We start from the raw sequence: 22,492 nt of genomic DNA, 5'->3' as shown, positions 1-22,492 counted from the left end.
GTTCTGATAGACACTCATGGGGTTTTAGGAGGGGTTCTGATAGACACTCATGGGGTTTTAGGAGGGGTTCTGATAGACACTCATGGGGTTTTAGGAGGGGTTCTGATAGACACTCGGGGTTTTAGGAGGGGTTCTGATAGACACTCATGGGGTTTTAGGAGGGGTTCTGATAGACACTCATGGGGTTTTAGGAGGGGTTCTGATAGACACTCATGGGGTTTTAGGAGGGGTTCTGATAGACACTCATGGGGTTTTAGGAGGGGTTCTGATAGACACTCATGGGGTTTTAGGAGGGGTTCTGATAGACACTCATGGGGTTTTAGGAGGGGTTCTGATAGACACTCATGGGGTTTTAGGAGGGGTTCTGATAGACACTCATGGGGTTTTAGGAGGGGTTCTGATAGACACTCATGGGGTTTTAGGAGGGGTTCTGATAGACACTCATGGGGTTTTAGGAGGGGTTCTGATAGACACTCATGGGGTTTTAGGAGGGGTTCTGATAGACACTCATGGGGTTTTAGGAGGGGTTCTGATAGACACTCATGGGGTTTTAGGAGGGGTTCTGATAGACACTCATGGGGTTTTAGGAGGGGTTCTGATAGACACTCATGGGGTTTTAGGAGGGGTTCTGATAGACACTCATGGGGTTTTAGGAGGGGTTCTGATAGACACTCATGGGGTTTTAGGAGGGGTTCTGATAGACACTCATGGGGTTTTAGGAGGGGTTCTGATAGACACTCATGGGGTTTTAGGAGGGGTTCTGATAGACACTCATGGGGTTTTAGGAGGGGTTCTGATAGACACTCATGGGGTTTTAGGAGGGGTTCTGATAGACACTCATGGGGTTTTAGGAGGGGTTCTGATAGACACTCATGGGGTTTTAGGAGGGGTTCTGATAGACACTCATGGGGTTTTAGGAGGGGTTCTGATAGACACTCATGGGGTTTTAGGAGGGGTTCTGATAGACACTCATGGGGTTTTAGGAGGGGTTCTGATAGACACTCATGGGGTTTTAGGAGGGGTTCTGATAGACACTCATGGGGTTTTAGGAGGGGTTCTGATAGACACTCATGGGGTTTTAGGAGGGGTTCTGATAGACACTCATGGGGTTTTAGGAGGGGTTCTGATAGACACTCATGGGGTTTTAGGAGGGGTTCTGATAGACACTCATGGGGTTTTAGGAGGGGTTCTGATAGACACTCATGGGGTTTTAGGAGGGGTTCTGATAGACACTCATGGGGTTTTAGGAGGGGTTCTGATAGACACTCATGGGGTTTTAGGAGGGGTTCTGATAGACACTCATGGGGTTTTAGGAGGGGTTCTGATAGACACTCATGGGGTTTTAGGAGGGGTTCTGATAGACACTCATGGGGTTTTAGGAGGGGTTCTGATAGACACTCATGGGGTTTTAGGAGGGGTTCTGATAGACACTCATGGGGTTTTAGGAGGGGTTCTGATAGACACTCATGGGGTTTTAGGAGGGGTTCTGATAGACACTCATGGGGTTTTAGGAGGGGTTCTGATAGACACTCATGGGGTTTTAGGAGGGGTTCTGATAGACACTCATGGGGTTTTAGGAGGGGTTCTGATAGACACTCATGGGGTTTTAGGAGGGGTTCTGATAGACACTCATGGGGTTTTAGGAGGGGTTCTGATAGACACTCATGGGGTTTTAGGAGGGGTTCTGATAGACACTCATGGGGTTTTAGGAGGGGTTCTGATAGACACTCATGGGGTTTTAGGAGGGGTTCTGATAGACACTCATGGGGTTTTAGGAGGGGTTCTGATAGACACTCATGGGGTTTTAGGAGGGGTTCTGATAGACACTCATGGGGTTTTAGGAGGGGTTCTGATAGACACTCATGGGGTTTTAGGAGGGGTTCTGATAGACACTCATGGGGTTTTAGGAGGGGTTCTGATAGACACTCATGGGGTTTTAGGAGGGGTTCTGATAGACACTCATGGGGTTTTAGGAGGGGTTCTGATAGACACTCATGGGGTTTTAGGAGGGGTTCTGATAGACACTCATGGGGTTTTAGGAGGGGTTCTGATAGACACTCATGGGGTTTTAGGAGGGGTTCTGATAGACACTCATGGGGTTTTAGGAGGGGTTCTGATAGACACTCATGGGGTTTTAGGAGGGGTTCTGATAGACACTCATGGGGTTTTAGGAGGGGTTCTGATAGACACTCATGGGGTTTTAGGAGGGGTTCTGATAGACATGGGGTTTTAGGAGGGGTTCTGATAGACATGGGGTTTTAGGAGGGGTTCTGATAGACACTCATGGGGTTTTAGGAGGGGTTCTGAAAGACACTCATGGGGTTTTAGGAGGGTTCTGATAGACACTCATGGGGTTTTAGGAGGGGTTCTGATAGACACTCATGGGGTTTTAGGAGGGGTTCTGATAGACACTCATGGGGTTTTAGGAGGGGTTCTGATAGACACTCATGGGGTTTTAGGAGGGGTTCTGATAGACACTCATGGGGTTTTAGGAGGGGTTCTGATAGACACTCATGGGGTTTTAGGAGGGGTTCTGATAGACACTCATGGGGTTTTAGGAGGGGTTCTGATAGACACTCATGGGGTTTTAGGAGGGGTTCTGATAGACACTCATGGGGTTTTAGGAGGGGTTCTGATAGACACTCATGGGGTTTTAGGAGGGGTTCTGATAGACACTCATGGGGTTTTAGGAGGGGTTCTGATAGACACTCATGGGGTTTTAGGAGGGGTTCTGATAGACACTCATGGGGTTTTAGGAGGGGTTCTGATAGACACTCATGGGGTTTTAGGAGGGGTTCTGATAGACACTCATGGGGTTTTAGGAGGGGTTCTGATAGACACTCATGGGGTTTTAGGAGGGGTTCTGATAGACACTCATGGGGTTTTAGGAGGGGTTCTGATAGACACTCATGGGGTTTTAGGAGGGGTTCTGATAGACACTCATGGGGTTTTAGGAGGGGTTCTGATAGACACTCATGGGGTTTTAGGAGGGGTTCTGATAGACACTCATGGGGTTTTAGGAGGGGTTCTGATAGACACTCATGGGGTTTTAGGAGGGGTTCTGATAGACACTCATGGGGTTTTAGGAGGGGTTCTGATAGACACTCATGGGGTTTTAGGAGGGGTTCTGATAGACACTCATGGGGTTTTAGGAGGGGTTCTGATAGACACTCATGGGGTTTTAGGAGGGGTTCTGATAGACACTCATGGGGTTTTAGGAGGGGTTCTGATAGACACTCATGGGGTTTTAGGAGGGGTTCTGATAGACACTCATGGGGTTTTAGGAGGGGTTCTGATAGACACTCATGGGGTTTTAGGAGGGGTTCTGATAGACACTCATGGGGTTTTAGGAGGGGTTCTGATAGACACTCATGGGGTTTTAGGAGGGGTTCTGATAGACACTCATGGGGTTTTAGGAGGGGTTCTGATAGACACTCATGGGGTTTTAGGAGGGGTTCTGATAGACACTCATGGGGTTTTAGGAGGGGTTCTGATAGACACTCATGGGGTTTTAGGAGGGGTTCTGATAGACACTCATGGGGTTTTAGGAGGGGTTCTGATAGACACTCATGGGGTTTTAGGAGGGGTTCTGATAGACACTCATGGGGTTTTAGGAGGGGTTCTGATAGACACTCATGGGGTTTTAGGAGGGGTTCTGATAGACACTCATGGGGTTTTAGGAGGGGTTCTGATAGACACTCATGGGGTTTTAGGAGGGGTTCTGATAGACACTCATGGGGTTTTAGGAGGGGTTCTGATAGACACTCATGGGGTTTTAGGAGGGGTTCTGATAGACACCATGGGGTTTTAGGAGGGGTTCTGATAGACACTCATGGGGTTTTAGGAGGGGTTCTGATAGACACTCATGGGGTTTTAGGAGGGGTTCTGATAGACACTCATGGGGTTTTAGGAGGGGTTCTGATAGACACTCATGGGGTTTTAGGAGGGGTTCTGATAGACACTCATGGGGTTTTAGGAGGGGTTCTGATAGACACTCATGGGGTTTTAGGAGGGGTTCTGATAGACACTCATGGGGTTTTAGGAGGGGTTCTGATAGACACTCATGGGGTTTTAGGAGGGGTTCTGATAGACACTCATGGGGTTTTAGGAGGGGTTCTGATAGACACTCATGGGGTTTTAGGAGGGGTTCTGATAGACACTCATGGGGTTTTAGGAGGGGTTCTGATAGACACTCATGGGGTTTTAGGAGGGGTTCTGATAGACACTCATGGGGTTTTAGGAGGGGTTCTGATAGACACTCATGGGGTTTTAGGAGGGGTTCTGATAGACACTCATGGGGTTTTAGGAGGGGTTCTGATAGACACTCATGGGGTTTTAGGAGGGGTTCTGATAGACACTCATGGGGTTTTAGGAGGGGTTCTGATAGACACTCATGGGGTTTTAGGAGGGGTTCTGATAGACACTCATGGGGTTTTAGGAGGGGTTCTGATAGACACTCATGGGGTTTTAGGAGGGGTTCTGATAGACACTCATGGGGTTTTAGGAGGGGTTCTGATAGACACTCATGGGGTTTTAGGAGGGGTTCTGATAGACACTCATGGGGTTTTAGGAGGGGTTCTGATAGACACTCATGGGGTTTTAGGAGGGGTTCTGATAGACACTCATTGGGTTTTAGGAGGGGTTCTGATAGACATGGGGTTTTAGGAGGGGTTCTGATAGACACTCATGGGGTTTTAGGAGGGGTTCTGATAGACACTCATGGGGTTTTAGGAGGGGTTCTGATAGACACTCATGGGGTTTTAGGAGGGGTTCTGATAGACACTCATGGGGTTTTAGGAGGGGTTCTGATAGACACTCATGGGGTTTTAGGAGGGGTTCTGATAGACACTCATGGGGTTTTAGGAGGGGTTCTGATAGACACTCATGGGGTTTTAGGAGGGGTTCTGATAGACACTCATGGGGTTTTAGGAGGGGTTCTGATAGACACTCATGGGGTTTTAGGAGGGGTTCTGATAGACACTCATGGGGTTTTAGGAGGGGTTCTGATAGACACTCATGGGGTTTTAGGAGGGGTTCTGATAGACACTCATGGGGTTTTAGGAGGGGTTCTGATAGACACTCATGGGGTTTTAGGAGGGGTTCTGATAGACACTCATGGGGTTTTAGGAGGGGTTCTGATAGACACTCATGGGGTTTTAGGAGGGGTTCTGATAGACACTCATGGGGTTTTAGGAGGGGTTCTGATAGACACTCATGGGGTTTTAGGAGGGGTTCTGATAGACACTCATGGGGTTTTAGGAGGGGTTCTGATAGACACTCATGGGGTTTTAGGAGGGGTTCTGATAGACACTCATGGGGTTTTAGGAGGGGTTCTGATAGACACTCATGGGGTTTTAGGAGGGGTTCTGATAGACTCATGGGGTTTTAGGAGGGGTTCTGATAGACACTCATGGGGTTTTAGGAGGGGTTCTGATAGACACTCATGGGGTTTTAGGAGGGGTTCTGATAGACACTCATGGGGTTTTAGGAGGGGTTCTGATAGACACTCATGGGGTTTTAGGAGGGGTTCTGATAGACACTCATGGGGTTTTAGGAGGGGTTCTGATAGACACTCATGGGGTTTTAGGAGGGGTTCTGATAGACACTCATGGGGTTTTAGGAGGGGTTCTGATAGACACTCATGGGGTTTTAGGAGGGGTTCTGATAGACACTCATGGGGTTTTAGGAGGGGTTCTGATAGACACTCATGGGGTTTTAGGAGGGGTTCTGATAGACACTCATGGGGTTTTAGGAGGGGTTCTGATAGACACTCATGGGGTTTTAGGAGGGGTTCTGATAGACACTCATGGGGTTTTAGGAGGGGTTCTGATAGACACTCATGGGGTTTTAGGAGGGGTTCTGATAGACACTCATGGGGTTTTAGGAGGGGTTCTGATAGACACTCATGGGGTTTTAGGAGGGGTTCTGATAGACACTCATGGGGTTTTAGGAGGGGTTCTGATAGACACTCATGGGGTTTTAGGAGGGGTTCTGATAGACACTCATGGGGTTTTAGGAGGGGTTCTGATAGACACTCATGGGGTTTTAGGAGGGGTTCTGATAGACACTCATGGGGTTTTAGGAGGGGTTCTGATAGACACTCATGGGGTTTTAGGAGGGGTTCTGATAGACACTCATGGGGTTTTAGGAGGGGTTCTGATAGACACTCATGGGGTTTTAGGAGGGGTTCTGATAGACACTCATGGGGTTTTAGGAGGGGTTCTGATAGACACTCATGGGGTTTTAGGAGGGGTTCTGATAGACACTCATGGGGTTTTAGGAGGGGTTCTGATAGACACTCATGGGGTTTTAGGAGGGGTTCTGATAGACACTCATGGGGTTTTAGGAGGGGTTCTGATAGACACTCATGGGGTTTTAGGAGGGGTTCTGATAGACACTCATGGGGTTTTAGGAGGGGTTCTGATAGACACTCATGGGGTTTTAGGAGGGGTTCTGATAGACACTCATGGGGTTTTAGGAGGGGTTCTGATAGACACTCATGGGGTTTTAGGAGGGGTTCTGATAGACACATGGGGTTTTAGGAGGGGTTCTGATAGACACTCATGGGGTTTTAGGAGGGGTTCTGATAGACACTCATGGGGTTTTAGGAGGGGTTCTGATAGACACTCATGGGGTTTTAGGAGGGGTTCTGATAGACACTCATGGGGTTTTAGGAGGGGTTCTGATAGACACTCATGGGGTTTTAGGAGGGGTTCTGATAGACACTCATGGGGTTTTAGGAGGGGTTCTGATAGACACTCATGGGGTTTTAGGAGGGGTTCTGATAGACACTCATGGGGTTTTAGGAGGGGTTCTGATAGACACTCATGGGGTTTTAGGAGGGGTTCTGATAGACACTCATGGGGTTTTAGGAGGGGTTCTGATAGACACTCATGGGGTTTTAGGAGGGGTTCTGATAGACACTCATGGGGTTTTAGGAGGGGTTCTGATAGACACTCATGGGGTTTTAGGAGGGGTTCTGATAGACACTCATGGGGTTTTAGGAGGGGTTCTGATAGACACTCATGGGGTTTTAGGAGGGGTTCTGATAGACACTCATGGGGTTTTAGGAGGGGTTCTGATAGACACTCATGGGGTTTTAGGAGGGGTTCTGATAGACACTCATGGGGTTTTAGGAGGGGTTCTGATAGACACTCATGGGGTTTTAGGAGGGGTTCTGATAGACACTCATGGGGTTTTAGGAGGGGTTCTGATAGACACTCATGGGGTTTTAGGAGGGGTTCTGATAGACACTCATGGGGTTTTAGGAGGGGTTCTGATAGACACTCATGGGGTTTTAGGAGGGGTTCTGATAGACACTCATGGGGTTTTAGGAGGGGTTCTGATAGACACTCATGGGGTTTTAGGAGGGGTTCTGATAGACACTCATGGGGTTTTAGGAGGGGTTCTGATAGACACTCATGGGGTTTTAGGAGGGGTTCTGATAGACACTCATGGGGTTTTAGGAGGGGTTCTGATAGACACATGGGGTTTTAGGAGGGGTTCTGATAGACACTCATGGGGTTTTAGGAGGGGTTCTGATAGACACTCATGGGGTTTTAGGAGGGGTTCTGATAGACACTCATGGGGTTTTAGGAGGGGTTCTGATAGACACTCATGGGGTTTTAGGAGGGGTTCTGATAGACACTCATGGGGTTTTAGGAGGGGTTCTGATAGACACTCATGGGGTTTTAGGAGGGGTTCTGATAGACACTCATGGGGTTTTAGGAGGGGTTCTGATAGACACTCATGGGGTTTTAGGAGGGGTTCTGATAGACACTCATGGGGTTTTAGGAGGGGTTCTGATAGACACTCATGGGGTTTTAGGAGGGGTTCTGATAGACACTCATGGGGTTTTAGGAGGGGTTCTGATAGACACTCATGGGGTTTTAGGAGGGGTTCTGATAGACACTCATGGGGTTTTAGGAGGGGTTCTGATAGACACTCATGGGGTTTTAGGAGGGGTTCTGATAGACACTCATGGGGTTTTAGGAGGGGTTCTGATAGACACTCATGGGGTTTTAGGAGGGGTTCTGATAGACACTCATGGGGTTTTAGGAGGGGTTCTGATAGACACTCATGGGGTTTTAGGAGGGGTTCTGATAGACACTCATGGGGTTTTAGGAGGGGTTCTGATAGACACTCATGGGGTTTTAGGAGGGGTTCTGATAGACACTCATGGGGTTTTAGGAGGGGTTCTGATAGACACTCATGGGGTTTTAGGAGGGGTTCTGATAGACACTCATGGGGTTTTAGGAGGGGTTCTGATAGACACTCATGGGGTTTTAGGAGGGGTTCTGATAGACACTCATGGGGTTTTAGGAGGGGTTCTGATAGACACTCATGGGGTTTTAGGAGGGGTTCTGATAGACACTCATGGGGTTTTAGGAGGGGTTCTGATAGACACTCATGGGGTTTTAGGAGGGGTTCTGATAGACACTCATGGGGTTTTAGGAGGGGTTCTGATAGACACTCATGGGGTTTTAGGAGGGGTTCTGATAGACACTCATGGGGTTTTAGGAGGGGTTCTGATAGACACTCATGGGGTTTTAGGAGGGGTTCTGATAGACACTCATGGGGTTTTAGGAGGGGTTCTGATAGACCATGGGGTTTTAGGAGGGGTTCTGATAGACACTCATGGGGTTTTAGGAGGGGTTCTGATAGACACTCATGGGGTTTTAGGAGGGGTTCTGATAGACACTCATGGGGTTTTAGGAGGGGTTCTGATAGACACTCATGGGGTTTTAGGAGGGGTTCTGATAGACACTCATGGGGTTTTAGGAGGGGTTCTGATAGACACTCATGGGGTTTTAGGAGGGGTTCTGATAGACACTCATGGGGTTTTAGGAGGGGTTCTGATAGACACTCATGGGGTTTTAGGAGGGGTTCTGATAGACACTCATGGGGTTTTAGGAGGGGTTCTGATAGACACTCATGGGGTTTTAGGAGGGGTTCTGATAGACACTCATGGGGTTTTAGGAGGGGTTCTGATAGACACTCATGGGGTTTTAGGAGGGGTTCTGATAGACCATGGGGTTTTAGGAGGGGTTCTGATAGACACTCATGGGGTTTTAGGAGGGGTTCTGATAGACACTCATGGGGTTTTAGGAGGGGTTCTGATAGACACTCATGGGGTTTTAGGAGGGGTTCTGATAGACACTCATGGGGTTTTAGGAGGGGTTCTGATAGACACTCATGGGGTTTTAGGAGGGGTTCTGATAGACACTAGGGGTTTTAGGAGGGGTTCTGATAGACACTCATGGGGTTTTAGGAGGGGTTCTGATAGACACTCATGGGGTTTTAGGAGGGGTTCTGATAGACACTCATGGGGTTTTAGGAGGGGTTCTGATAGACACTCATGGGGTTTTAGGAGGGGTTCTGATAGACACTCATGGGGTTTTAGGAGGGGTTCTGATAGACACTCATGGGGTTTTAGGAGGGGTTCTGATAGACACTCATGGGGTTTTAGGAGGGGTTCTGATAGACACTCATGGGGTTTTAGGAGGGGTTCTGATAGACACTCATGGGGTTTTAGGAGGGGTTCTGATAGACACTCATGGGGTTTTAGGAGGGGTTCTGATAGACACTCATGGGGTTTTAGGAGGGGTTCTGATAGACACTCATGGGGTTTTAGGAGGGGTTCTGATAGACACTCATGGGGTTTTAGGAGGGGTTCTGATAGACACTCATGGGGTTTTAGGAGGGGTTCTGATAGACACTCATGGGGTTTTAGGAGGGGTTCTGATAGACACATGGGGTTTTAGGAGGGGTTCTGATAGACACTCATGGGGTTTTAGGAGGGGTTCTGATAGACACTCATGGGGTTTTAGGAGGGGTTCTGATAGACACTCATGGGGTTTTAGGAGGGGTTCTGATAGACACTCATGGGGTTTTAGGAGGGGTTCTGATAGACACTCATGGGGTTTTAGGAGGGGTTCTGATTGACACTCATGGGGTTTTAGGAGGGGTTCTGATAGACACTCATGGGGTTTTAGGAGGGGTTCTGATAGACACTCATGGGGTTTTAGGAGGGGTTCTGATAGACACTCATGGGGTTTTAGGAGGGGTTCTGATAGACACTCATGGGGTTTTAGGAGGGGTTCTGATAGACACTCATGGGGTTTTAGGAGGGGTTCTGATAGACACTCATGGGGTTTTAGGAGGGGTTCTGATAGACACTCATGGGGTTTTAGGAGGGGTTCTGATAGACACTCATGGGGTTTTAGGAGGGGTTCTGATAGACACTCATGGGGTTTTAGGAGGGGTTCTGATAGACACTCATGGGGTTTTAGGAGGGGTTCTGATAGACACTCATGGGGTTTTAGGAGGGGTTCTGATAGACACTCATGGGGTTTTAGGAGGGGTTCTGATAGACACTCATGGGGTTTTAGGAGGGGTTCTGATAGACACTCATGGGGTTTTAGGAGGGGTTCTGATAGACACTCATGGGGTTTTAGGAGGGGTTCTGATAGACACTCATGGGGTTTTAGGAGGGGTTCTGATAGACACTCATGGGGTTTTAGGAGGGGTTCTGATAGACACTCATGGGGTTTTAGGAGGGGTTCTGATAGACACTCATGGGGTTTTAGGAGGGGTTCTGATAGACACTCATGGGGTTTTAGGAGGGGTTCTGATAGACACTCATGGGGTTTTAGGAGGGGTTCTGATAGACACTCATGGGGTTTTAGGAGGGGTTCTGATAGACCATGGGGTTTTAGGAGGGGTTCTGATAGACACTCATGGGGTTTTAGGAGGGGTTCTGATAGACACTCATGGGGTTTTAGGAGGGGTTCTGATAGACACTCATGGGGTTTTAGGAGGGGTTCTGATAGACACTCATGGGGTTTTAGGAGGGGTTCTGATAGACACTCATGGGGTTTTAGGAGGGGTTCTGATAGACACTGGGGTTTTAGGAGGGGTTCTGATAGACACTCATGGGGTTTTAGGAGGGTTCTGATAGACACTCATGGGGTTTTAGGAGGGGTTCTGATAGACACTCATGGGGTTTTAGGAGGGGTTCTGATAGACACTCATGGGGTTTTAGGAGGGGTTCTGATAGACACTCATGGGGTTTTAGGAGGGGTTCTGATAGACACTCATGGGGTTTTAGGAGGGGTTCTGATAGACACTCATGGGGTTTTAGGAGGGTTCTGATAGACACTCATGGGGTTTTAGGAGGGGTTCTGATAGACACTCATGGGGTTTTAGGAGGGGTTCTGATAGACACTCATGGGGTTTTAGGAGGGGTTCTGATAGACACTCATGGGGTTTTAGGAGGGGTTCTGATAGACACTCATGGGGTTTTAGGAGGGGTTCTGATAGACACTCATGGGGTTTTAGGAGGGGTTCTGATAGACACTCATGGGGTTTTAGGAGGGGTTCTGATAGACACTCATGGGGTTTTAGGAGGGGTTCTGATAGACACTCATGGGGTTTTAGGAGGGGTTCTGATAGACACTCATGGGGTTTTAGGAGGGGTTCTGATAGACACTCATGGGGTTTTAGGAGGGGTTCTGATAGACACTCATGGGGTTTTAGGAGGGGTTCTGATAGACACTCATGGGGTTTTAGGAGGGGTTCTGATAGACACTCATGGGGTTTTAGGAGGGGTTCTGATAGACACTCATGGGGTTTTAGGAGGGGTTCTGATAGACACTCATGGGGTTTTAGGAGGGGTTCTGATAGACACTCATGGGGTTTTAGGAGGGGTTCTGATAGACATGGGGTTTTAGGAGGGGTTCTGATAGACACTCATGGGGTTTTAGGAGGGGTTCTGATAGACACTCATGGGGTTTTAGGAGGGGTTCTGATAGACACTCATGGGGTTTTAGGAGGGGTTCTGATAGACATGGGGTTTTAGGAGGGGTTCTGATAGACACTCATGGGGTTTTAGGAGGGGTTCTGATAGACACTCATGGGGTTTTAGGAGGGGTTCTGATAGACACTCATGGGGTTTTAGGAGGGGTTCTGATAGACACTCATGGGGTTTTAGGAGGGGTTCTGATAGACACTCATGGGGTTTTAGGAGGGGTTCTGATAGACACTCATGGGGTTTTAGGAGGGGTTCTGATAGACACTCATGGGGTTTTAGGAGGGGTTCTGATAGACACTCATGGGGTTTTAGGAGGGGTTCTGATAGACACTCATGGGGTTTTAGGAGGGGTTCTGATAGACACTCATGGGGTTTTAGGAGGGGTTCTGATAGACACTCATGGGGTTTTAGGAGGGGTTCTGATAGACACTCATGGGGTTTTAGGAGGGGTTCTGATAGACACTCATGGGGTTTTAGGAGGGGTTCTGATAGACACTCATGGGGTTTTAGGAGGGGTTCTGATAGACACTCATGGGGTTTTAGGAGGGGTTCTGATAGACACTCATGGGGTTTTAGGAGGGGTTCTGATAGACACTCATGGGGTTTTAGGAGGGGTTCTGATAGACACTCATGGGGTTTTAGGAGGGGTTCTGATAGACACTCATGGGGTTTTAGGAGGGGTTCTGATAGACACTCATGGGGTTTTAGGAGGGGTTCTGATAGACACTCATGGGGTTTTAGGAGGGGTTCTGATAGACACTCATGGGGTTTTAGGAGGGGTTCTGATAGACACTCATGGGGTTTTAGGAGGGGTTCTGATAGACACTCATGGGGTTTTAGGAGGGGTTCTGATAGACACTCATGGGGTTTTAGGAGGGGTTCTGATAGACACTCATGGGGTTTTAGGAGGGGTTCTGATAGACACTCATGGGGTTTTAGGAGGGGTTCTGATAGACACTCATGGGGTTTTAGGAGGGGTTCTGATAGACATGGGGTTTTAGGAGGGGTTCTGAAAGACACTCATGGGGTTTTAGGAGGGGTTCTGATAGACACTCATGGGGTTTTAGGAGGGGTTCTGATAGACACTCATGGGGTTTTAGGAGGGGTTCTGATAGACACTCATGGGGTTTTAGGAGGGGTTCTGATAGACACTCATGGGGTTTTAGGAGGGGTTCTGATAGACATGGGGTTTTAGGAGGGGTTCTGATAGACACTCATGGGGTTTTAGGAGGGGTTCTGATAGACACTCATGGGGTTTTAGGAGGGGTTCTGATAGACACTCATGGGGTTTTAGGAGGGGTTCTGATAGACACTCATGGGGTTTTAGGAGGGGTTCTGATAGACACTCATGGGGTTTTAGGAGGGGTTCTGATAGACACTCATGGGGTTTTAGGAGGGGTTCTGATAGACACTCATGGGGTTTTAGGAGGGGTTCTGATAGACACTCATGGGGTTTTAGGAGGGGTTCTGATAGACACTCATGGGGTTTTAGGAGGGGTTCTGATAGACACTCATGGGGTTTTAGGAGGGGTTCTGATAGACACTCATGGGGTTTTAGGAGGGGTTCTGATAGACACTCATGGGGTTTTAGGAGGGGTTCTGATAGACACTCATGGGGTTTTAGGAGGGGTTCTGATAGACACTCATGGGGTTTTAGGAGGGGTTCTGATAGACACTCATGGGGTTTTAGGAGGGGTTCTGATAGACACTCATGGGGTTTTAGGAGGGGTTCTGATAGACACTCATGGGGTTTTAGGAGGGGTTCTGATAGACACTCATGGGGTTTTAGGAGGGGTTCTGATAGACACTCATGGGGTTTTAGGAGGGGTTCTGATAGACACTCATGGGGTTTTAGGAGGGGTTCTGATAGACACTCATGGGGTTTTAGGAGGGGTTCTGATAGACACTCATGGGGTTTTAGGAGGGGTTCTGATAGACACTCATGGGGTTTTAGGAGGGGTTCTGATAGACACTCATGGGGTTTTAGGAGGGGTTCTGATAGACACTCATGGGGTTTTAGGAGGGGTTCTGATAGACACTCATGGGGTTTTAGGAGGGGTTCTGATAGACACTCATGGGGTTTTAGGAGGGGTTCTGATAGACACTCATGGGGTTTTAGGAGGGGTTCTGATAGACACTCATGGGGTTTTAGGAGGGGTTCTGATAGACACTCATGGGGTTTTAGGAGGGGTTCTGATAGACACTCATGGGGTTTTAGGAGGGGTTCTGATAGACACTCATGGGGTTTTAGGAGGGGTTCTGATAGACACTCATGGGGTTTTAGGAGGGGTTCTGATAGACACTCATGGGGTTTTAGGAGGGGTTCTGATAGACACTCATGGGGTTTTAGGAGGGGTTCTGATAGACACTCATGGGGTTTTAGGAGGGGTTCTGATAGACACTCATGGGGTTTTAGGAGGGGTTCTGATAGACACTCATGGGGTTTTAGGAGGGGTTCTGATAGACCCATGGGGTTTTAGGAGGGGTTCTGATAGACACTCATGGGGTTTTAGGAGGGGTTCTGATAGACACTCATGGGGTTTTAGGAGGGGTTCTGATAGACACTCATGGGGTTTTAGGAGGGGTTCTGATAGACACTCATGGGGTTTTAGGAGGGGTTCTGATAGACACTCATGGGGTTTTAGGAGGGGTTCTGATAGACACTCATGGGGTTTTAGGAGGGGTTCTGATAGACACTCATGGGGTTTTAGGAGGGGTTCTGATAGACACTCATGGGGTTTTAGGAGGGGTTCTGATAGACACTCATGGGGTTTTAGGAGGGGTTCTGATAGACACTCATGGGGTTTTAGGAGGGGTTCTGATAGACACTCATGGGGTTTTAGGAGGGGTTCTGATAGACACTCATGGGGTTTTAGGAGGGGTTCTGATAGACACTCATGGGGTTTTAGGAGGGGTTCTGATAGACACTCATGGGGTTTTAGGAGGGGTTCTGATAGACACTCATGGGGTTTTAGGAGGGGTTCTGATAGACACTCATGGGGTTTTAGGAGGGGTTCTGATAGACACTCATGGGGTTTTAGGAGGGGTTCTGATAGACACTCATGGGGTTTTAGGAGGGGTTCTGATAGACATGGGGTTTTAGGAGGGGTTCTGATAGACACTCATGGGGTTTTAGGAGGGGTTCTGATAGACACTCATGGGGTTTTAGGAGGGGTTCTGATAGACACTCATGGGGTTTTAGGAGGGGTTCTGATAGACACTCATGGGGTTTTAGGAGGGGTTCTGATAGACACTCATGGGGTTTTAGGAGGGGTTCTGATAGACACTCATGGGGTTTTAGGAGGGGTTCTGATAGACACTCATGGGGTTTTAGGAGGGGTTCTGATAGACACTCATGGGGTTTTAGGAGGGGTTCTGATAGACACTCATGGGGTTTTAGGAGGGGTTCTGATAGACACTCATGGGGTTTTAGGAGGGGTTCTGATAGACACTCATGGGGTTTTAGGAGGGGTTCTGATAGACACTCATGGGGTTTTAGGAGGGGTTCTGATAGACACTCATGGGGTTTTAGGAGGGGTTCTGATAGACACTCATGGGGTTTTAGGAGGGGTTCTGATAGACACTCATGGGGTTTTAGGAGGGGTTCTGATAGACACTCATGGGGTTTTAGGAGGGGTTCTGATAGACACTCATGGGGTTTTAGGAGGGGTTCTGATAGACACTCATGGGGTTTTAGGAGGGGTTCTGATAGACACTCATGGGGTTTTAGGAGGGGTTCTGATAGACACTCATGGGGTTTTAGGAGGGGTTCTGATAGACACTCATGGGGTTTTAGGAGGGGTTCTGATAGACACTCATGGGGTTTTAGGAGGGGTTCTGATAGACACTCATGGGGTTTTAGGAGGGGTTCTGATAGACACTCATGGGGTTTTAGGAGGGGTTCTGATAGACACTCATGGGGTTTTAGGAGGGGTTCTGATAGACACTCATGGGGTTTTAGGAGGGGTTCTGATAGACACCATGGGGTTTTAGGAGGGGTTCTGATAGACACTCATGGGGTTTTAGGAGGGGTTCTGATAGACACTCATGGGGTTTTAGGAGGGGTTCTGATAGACACTCATGGGGTTTTAGGAGGGGTTCTGATAGACACTCATGGGGTTTTAGGAGGGGTTCTGATAGACACTCATGGGGTTTTAGGAGGGGTTCTGATAGACACTCATGGGGTTTTAGGAGGGGTTCTGATAGACACTCATGGGGTTTTAGGAGGGGTTCTGATAGACACTCATGGGGTTTTAGGAGGGGTTCTGATAGACACTCATGGGGTTTTAGGAGGGGTTCTGATAGACACTCATGGGGTTTTAGGAGGGGTTCTGATAGACACTCATGGGGTTTTAGGAGGGGTTCTGATAGACACTCATGGGGTTTTAGGAGGGGTTCTGATAGACACTCATGGGGTTTTAGGAGGGGTTCTGATAGACACTCATGGGGTTTTAGGAGGGGTTCTGATAGACACTCATGGGGTTTTAGGAGGGGTTCTGATAGACACTCATGGGGTTTTAGGAGGGGTTCTGATAGACACTCATTGGGTTTTAGGAGGGGTTCTGATAGACATGGGGTTTTAGGAGGGGTTCTGATAGACACTCATGGGGTTTTAGGAGGGGTTCTGATAGACACTCATGGGGTTTTAGGAGGGGTTCTGATAGACACTCATGGGGTTTTAGGAGGGGTTCTGATAGACACTCATGGGGTTTTAGGAGGGTTCTGATAGACACTCATGGGGTTTTAGGAGGGGTTCTGATAGACACTCATGGGGTTTTAGGAGGGGTTCTGATAGACACTCATGGGGTTTTAGGAGGGGTTCTGATAGACACTCATGGGGTTTTAGGAGGGGTTCTGATAGACACTCATGGGGTTTTAGGAGGGGTTCTGATAGACACTCATGGGGTTTTAGGAGGGGTTCTGATAGACACTCATGGGGTTTTAGGAGGGGTTCTGATAGACACTCATGGGGTTTTAGGAGGGGTTCTGATAGACACTCATGGGGTTTTAGGAGGGGTTCTGATAGACACTCATGGGGTTTTAGGAGGGGTTCTGATAGACACTCATGGGGTTTTAGGAGGGGTTCTGATAGACACTCATGGGGTTTTAGGAGGGGTTCTGATAGACACTCATGGGGTTTTAGGAGGGGTTCTGATAGACACTCATGGGGTTTTAGGAGGGGTTCTGATAGACACTCATGGGGTTTTAGGAGGGGTTCTGATAGACACTCATGGGGTTTTAGGAGGGGTTCTGATAGACACTCATGGGGTTTTAGGAGGGGTTCTGATAGACACTCATGGGGTTTTAGGAGGGGTTCTGATAGACACTCATGGGGTTTTAGGAGGGGTTCTGATAGACACTCATGGGGTTTTAGGAGGGGTTCTGATAGACACTCATGGGGTTTTAGGAGGGGTTCTGATAGACCATGGGGTTTTAGGAGGGGTTCTGATAGACACTCATGGGGTTTTAGGAGGGGTTCTGATAGACACTCATGGGGTTTTAGGAGGGGTTCTGATAGACACTCATGGGGTTTTAGGAGGGGTTCTGATAGACACTCATGGGGTTTTAGGAGGGGTTCTGATAGACACTCATGGGGTTTTAGGAGGGGTTCTGATAGACACTCATGGGGTTTTAGGAGGGGTTCTGATAGACACTCATGGGGTTTTAGGAGGGGTTCTGATAGACACTCATGGGGTTTTAGGAGGGGTTCTGATAGACACTCATGGGGTTTTAGGAGGGGTTCTGATAGACACTCATGGGGTTTTAGGAGGGGTTCTGATAGACACTCATGGGGTTTTAGGAGGGGTTCTGATAGACACTCATGGGGTTTTAGGAGGGGTTCTGATAGACACTCATGGGGTTTTAGGAGGGGTTCTGATAGACACTCATGGGGTTTTAGGAGGGGTTCTGATAGACACTCATGGGGTTTTAGGAGGGGTTCTGATAGACACTCATGGGGTTTTAGGAGGGGTTCTGATAGACACTCATGGGGTTTTAGGAGGGGTTCTGATAGACACTCATGGGGTTTTAGGAGGGGTTCTGATAGACACTCATGGGGTTTTAGGAGGGGTTCTGATAGACACTCATGGGGTTTTAGGAGGGGTTCTGATAGACACTCATGGGGTTTTAGGAGGGGTTCTGATAGACTCATGGGGTTTTAGGAGGGGTTCTGATAGACACTCATGGGGTTTTAGGAGGGGTTCTGATAGACACTCATGGGGTTTTAGGAGGGGTTCTGATAGACACTCATGGGGTTTTAGGAGGGGTTCTGATAGACACTCATGGGGTTTTAGGAGGGGTTCTGATAGACACTCATGGGGTTTTAGGAGGGGTTCTGATAGACACTCATGGGGTTTTAGGAGGGGTTCTGATAGACACTCATGGGGTTTTAGGAGGGGTTCTGATAGACACTCATGGGGTTTTAGGAGGGGTTCTGATAGACACTCATGGGGTTTTAGGAGGGGTTCTGATAGACACTCATGGGGTTTTAGGAGGGGTTCTGATAGACACTCATGGGGTTTTAGGAGGGGTTCTGATAGACACTCATGGGGTTTTAGGAGGGGTTCTGATAGACACTCATGGGGTTTTAGGAGGGGTTCTGATAGACACTCATGGGGTTTTAGGAGGGGTTCTGATAGACACTCATGGGGTTTTAGGAGGGGTTCTGATAGACACTCATGGGGTTTTAGGAGGGGTTCTGATAGACACTCATGGGGTTTTAGGAGGGGTTCTGATAGACACTCATGGGGTTTTAGGAGGGGTTCTGATAGACACTCATGGGGTTTTAGGAGGGGTTCTGATAGACACTCATGGGGTTTTAGGAGGGGTTCTGATAGACACTCATGGGGTTTTAGGAGGGGTTCTGATAGACACTCATGGGGTTTTAGGAGGGGTTCTGATAGACACTCATGGGGTTTTAGGAGGGGTTCTGATAGACACTCATGGGGTTTTAGGAGGGGTTCTGATAGACACTCATGGGGTTTTAGGAGGGGTTCTGATAGACACTCATGGGGTTTTAGGAGGGGTTCTGATAGACACTCATGGGGTTTTAGGAGGGGTTCTGATAGACACTCATGGGGTTTTAGGAGGGGTTCTGATAGACACTCATGGGGTTTTAGGAGGGGTTCTGATAGACACTCATGGGGTTTTAGGAGGGGTTCTGATAGACACTCATGGGGTTTTAGGAGGGGTTCTGATAGACACTCATGGGGTTTTAGGAGGGGTTCTGATAGACACTCATGGGGTTTTAGGAGGGGTTCTGATAGACACTCATGGGGTTTTAGGAGGGGTTCTGATAGACACTCATGGGGTTTTAGGAGGGGTTCTGATAGACACTCATGGGGTTTTAGGAGGGGTTCTGATAGACACTCATGGGGTTTTAGGAGGGGTTCTGATAGACACTCATGGGGTTTTAGGAGGGGTTCTGATAGACACTCATGGGGTTTTAGGAGGGGTTCTGATAGACACTCATGGGGTTTTAGGAGGGGTTCTGATAGACACTCATGGGGTTTTAGGAGGGGTTCTGATAGACACTCATGGGGTTTTAGGAGGGGTTCTGATAGACACTCATGGGGTTTTAGGAGGGGTTCTGATAGACACTCATGGGGTTTTAGGAGGGGTTCTGATAGACACTCATGGGGTTTTAGGAGGGGTTCTGATAGACACTCATGGGGTTTTAGGAGGGGTTCTGATAGACACTCATGGGGTTTTAGGAGGGGTTCTGATAGACACTCATGGGGTTTTAGGAGGGGTTCTGATAGACACTCATGGGGTTTTAGGAGGGGTTCTGATAGACACATGGGGTTTTAGGAGGGGTTCTGATAGACACTCATGGGGTTTTAGGAGGGGTTCTGATAGACACTCATGGGGTTTTAGGAGGGGTTCTGATAGACACTCATGGGGTTTTAGGAGGGGTTCTGATAGACACTCATGGGGTTTTAGGAGGGGTTCTGATAGACACTCATGGGGTTTTAGGAGGGGTTCTGATAGACATGGGGTTTTAGGAGGGGTTCTGATAGACACTCATGGGGTTTTAGGAGGGGTTCTGATAGACACTCATGGGGTTTTAGGAGGGGTTCTGATAGACACTCATGGGGTTTTAGGAGGGGTTCTGATAGACACTCATGGGGTTTTAGGAGGGGTTCTGATAGACACTCATGGGGTTTTAGGAGGGGTTCTGATAGACACTCATGGGGTTTTAGGAGGGGTTCTGATAGACACTCATGGGGTTTTAGGAGGGGTTCTGATAGACACTCATGGGGTTTTAGGAGGGGTTCTGATAGACACTCATGGGGTTTTAGGAGGGGTTCTGATAGACACTCATGGGGTTTTAGGAGGGGTTCTGATAGACACTCATGGGGTTTTAGGAGGGGTTCTGATAGACACTCATGGGGTTTTAGGAGGGGTTCTGATAGACATGGGGTTTTAGGAGGGGTTCTGATAGACACTCATGAGGTTTTAGGAGGGGTTCTGATAGACACTCATGGGGTTTTAGGAGGGGTTCTGATAGACACTCATGGGGTTTTAGGAGGGGTTCTGATAGACACTCATGGGGTTTTAGGAGGGGTTCTGATAGACACTCATTGGGTTTTAGGAGGGGTTCTGATAGACATGGGGTTTTAGGAGGGGTTCTGATAGACACTCATGGGGTTTTAGGAGGGGTTCTGATAGACACTCATGGGGTTTTAGGAGGGGTTCTGATAGACACTCATGGGGTTTTAGGAGGGGTTCTGATAGACACTCATGGGGTTTTAGGAGGGGTTCTGATAGACACTCATGGGGTTTTAGGAGGGGTTCTGATAGACACTCATGGGGTTTTAGGAGGGGTTCTGATAGACACTCATGGGGTTTTAGGAGGGGTTCTGATAGACACTCATGGGGTTTTAGGAGGGGTTCTGATAGACACTCATGGGGTTTTAGGAGGGGTTCTGATAGACACTCATGGGGTTTTAGGAGGGGTTCTGATAGACACTCATGGGGTTTTAGGAGGGGTTCTGATAGACATGGGGTTTTAGGAGGGGTTCTGATAGACACTCATGGGGTTTTAGGAGGGGTTCTGATAGACACTCATGGGGTTTTAGGAGGGGTTCTGATAGACACTCATGGGGTTTTAGGAGGGTTCTGATAGACACTCATGGGGTTTTAGGAGGGGTTCTGATAGACACTCATGGGGTTTTAGGAGGGGTTCTGATAGACACTCATGGGGTTTTAGGAGGGGTTCTGATAGACACTCATGGGGTTTTAGGAGGGGTTCTGATAGACACTCATGGGGTTTTAGGAGGGGTTCTGATAGACACTCATGGGGTTTTAGGAGGGGTTCTGATAGACACTCATGGGGTTTTAGGAGGGGTTCTGATAGACACTCATGGGGTTTTAGGAGGGGTTCTGATAGACACTCATGGGGTTTTAGGAGGGGTTCTGATAGACACTCATGGGGTTTTAGGAGGGGTTCTGATAGACACTCATGGGGTTTTAGGAGGGGTTCTGATAGACACTCATGAGGTTTTAGGAGGGGTTCTGATAGACACTCATGGGGTTTTAGGAGGGGTTCTGATAGACACTCATGGGGTTTTAGGAGGGGTTCTGATAGACACTCATGGGGTTTTAGGAGGGGTTCTGATAGACACTCATGGGGTTTTAGGAGGGTTCTGATAGACACTCATGGGGTTTTAGGAGGGTTCTGATAGACACTCATGGGGTTTTAGGAGGGGTTCTGATAGACACTCATGGGGTTTTAGGAGGGGTTCTGATAGACACTCATGGGGTTTTAGGAGGGTTCTGATAGACACTCATGGGGTTTTAGGAGGGGTTCTGATAGACACTCATGGGGTTTTAGGAGGGGTTCTGATAGACACTCATGGGGTTTTAGGAGGGGTTCTGATAGACACTCATGAGGTTTTAGGAGGGGTTCTGATAGACACTCATGGGGTTTTAGGAGGGGTTCTGATAGACATGGGGTTTTAGGAGGGGTTCTGATAGACACTCATGGGGTTTTAGGAGGGGTTCTGATAGACACTCATGGGGTTTTAGGAGGGGTTCTGATAGACACTCATGGGGTTTTAGGAGGGGTTCTGATAGACACTCATGGGGTTTTAGGAGGGTTCTGATAGACACTCATGAGGTTTTAGGAGGGGTTCTGATAGACATGGGGTTTTAGGAGGGGTTCTGATAGACACTCATGGGGTTTTAGGAGGGGTTCTGATAGACACTCATGGGGTTTTAGGAGGGGTTCTGATAGACACTCATGGGGTTTTAGGAGGGGTTCTGATAGACACTCATGGGGTTTTAGGAGGGGTTCTGATAGACACTCATGGGGTTTTAGGAGGGGTTCTGATAGACACTCATGGGGTTTTAGGAGGGGTTCTGATAGACACTCATGGGGTTTTAGGAGGGGTTCTGATAGACACTCATGGGGTTTTAGGAGGGGTTCTGATAGACACTCATGGGGTTTTAGGAGGGGTTCTGATAGACACTCATGGGGTTTTAGGAGAGGTTCTGATAGACACTCATGGGGTTTTAGGAGGGGTTCTGATAGACACTCATGGGGTTTTAGGAGGGGTTCTGATAGACATGGGGTTTTAGGAGGGGTTCTGATAGACACTCATGAGGTTTTAGGAGGGTTCTGATAGACACTCATGGGGTTTTAGGAGGGGTTCTGATAGACACTCATGGGGTTTTAGG

This window comes from Salvelinus fontinalis, chromosome 4, assembly GCF_029448725.1.
Source record: "Salvelinus fontinalis isolate EN_2023a chromosome 4, ASM2944872v1, whole genome shotgun sequence".
Taxonomy (NCBI): domain Eukaryota; kingdom Metazoa; phylum Chordata; class Actinopteri; order Salmoniformes; family Salmonidae; genus Salvelinus; species Salvelinus fontinalis.
The sequence above is the reverse complement of the archived record's forward strand: the minus strand, read 5'-3'. Positions refer to the sequence as shown.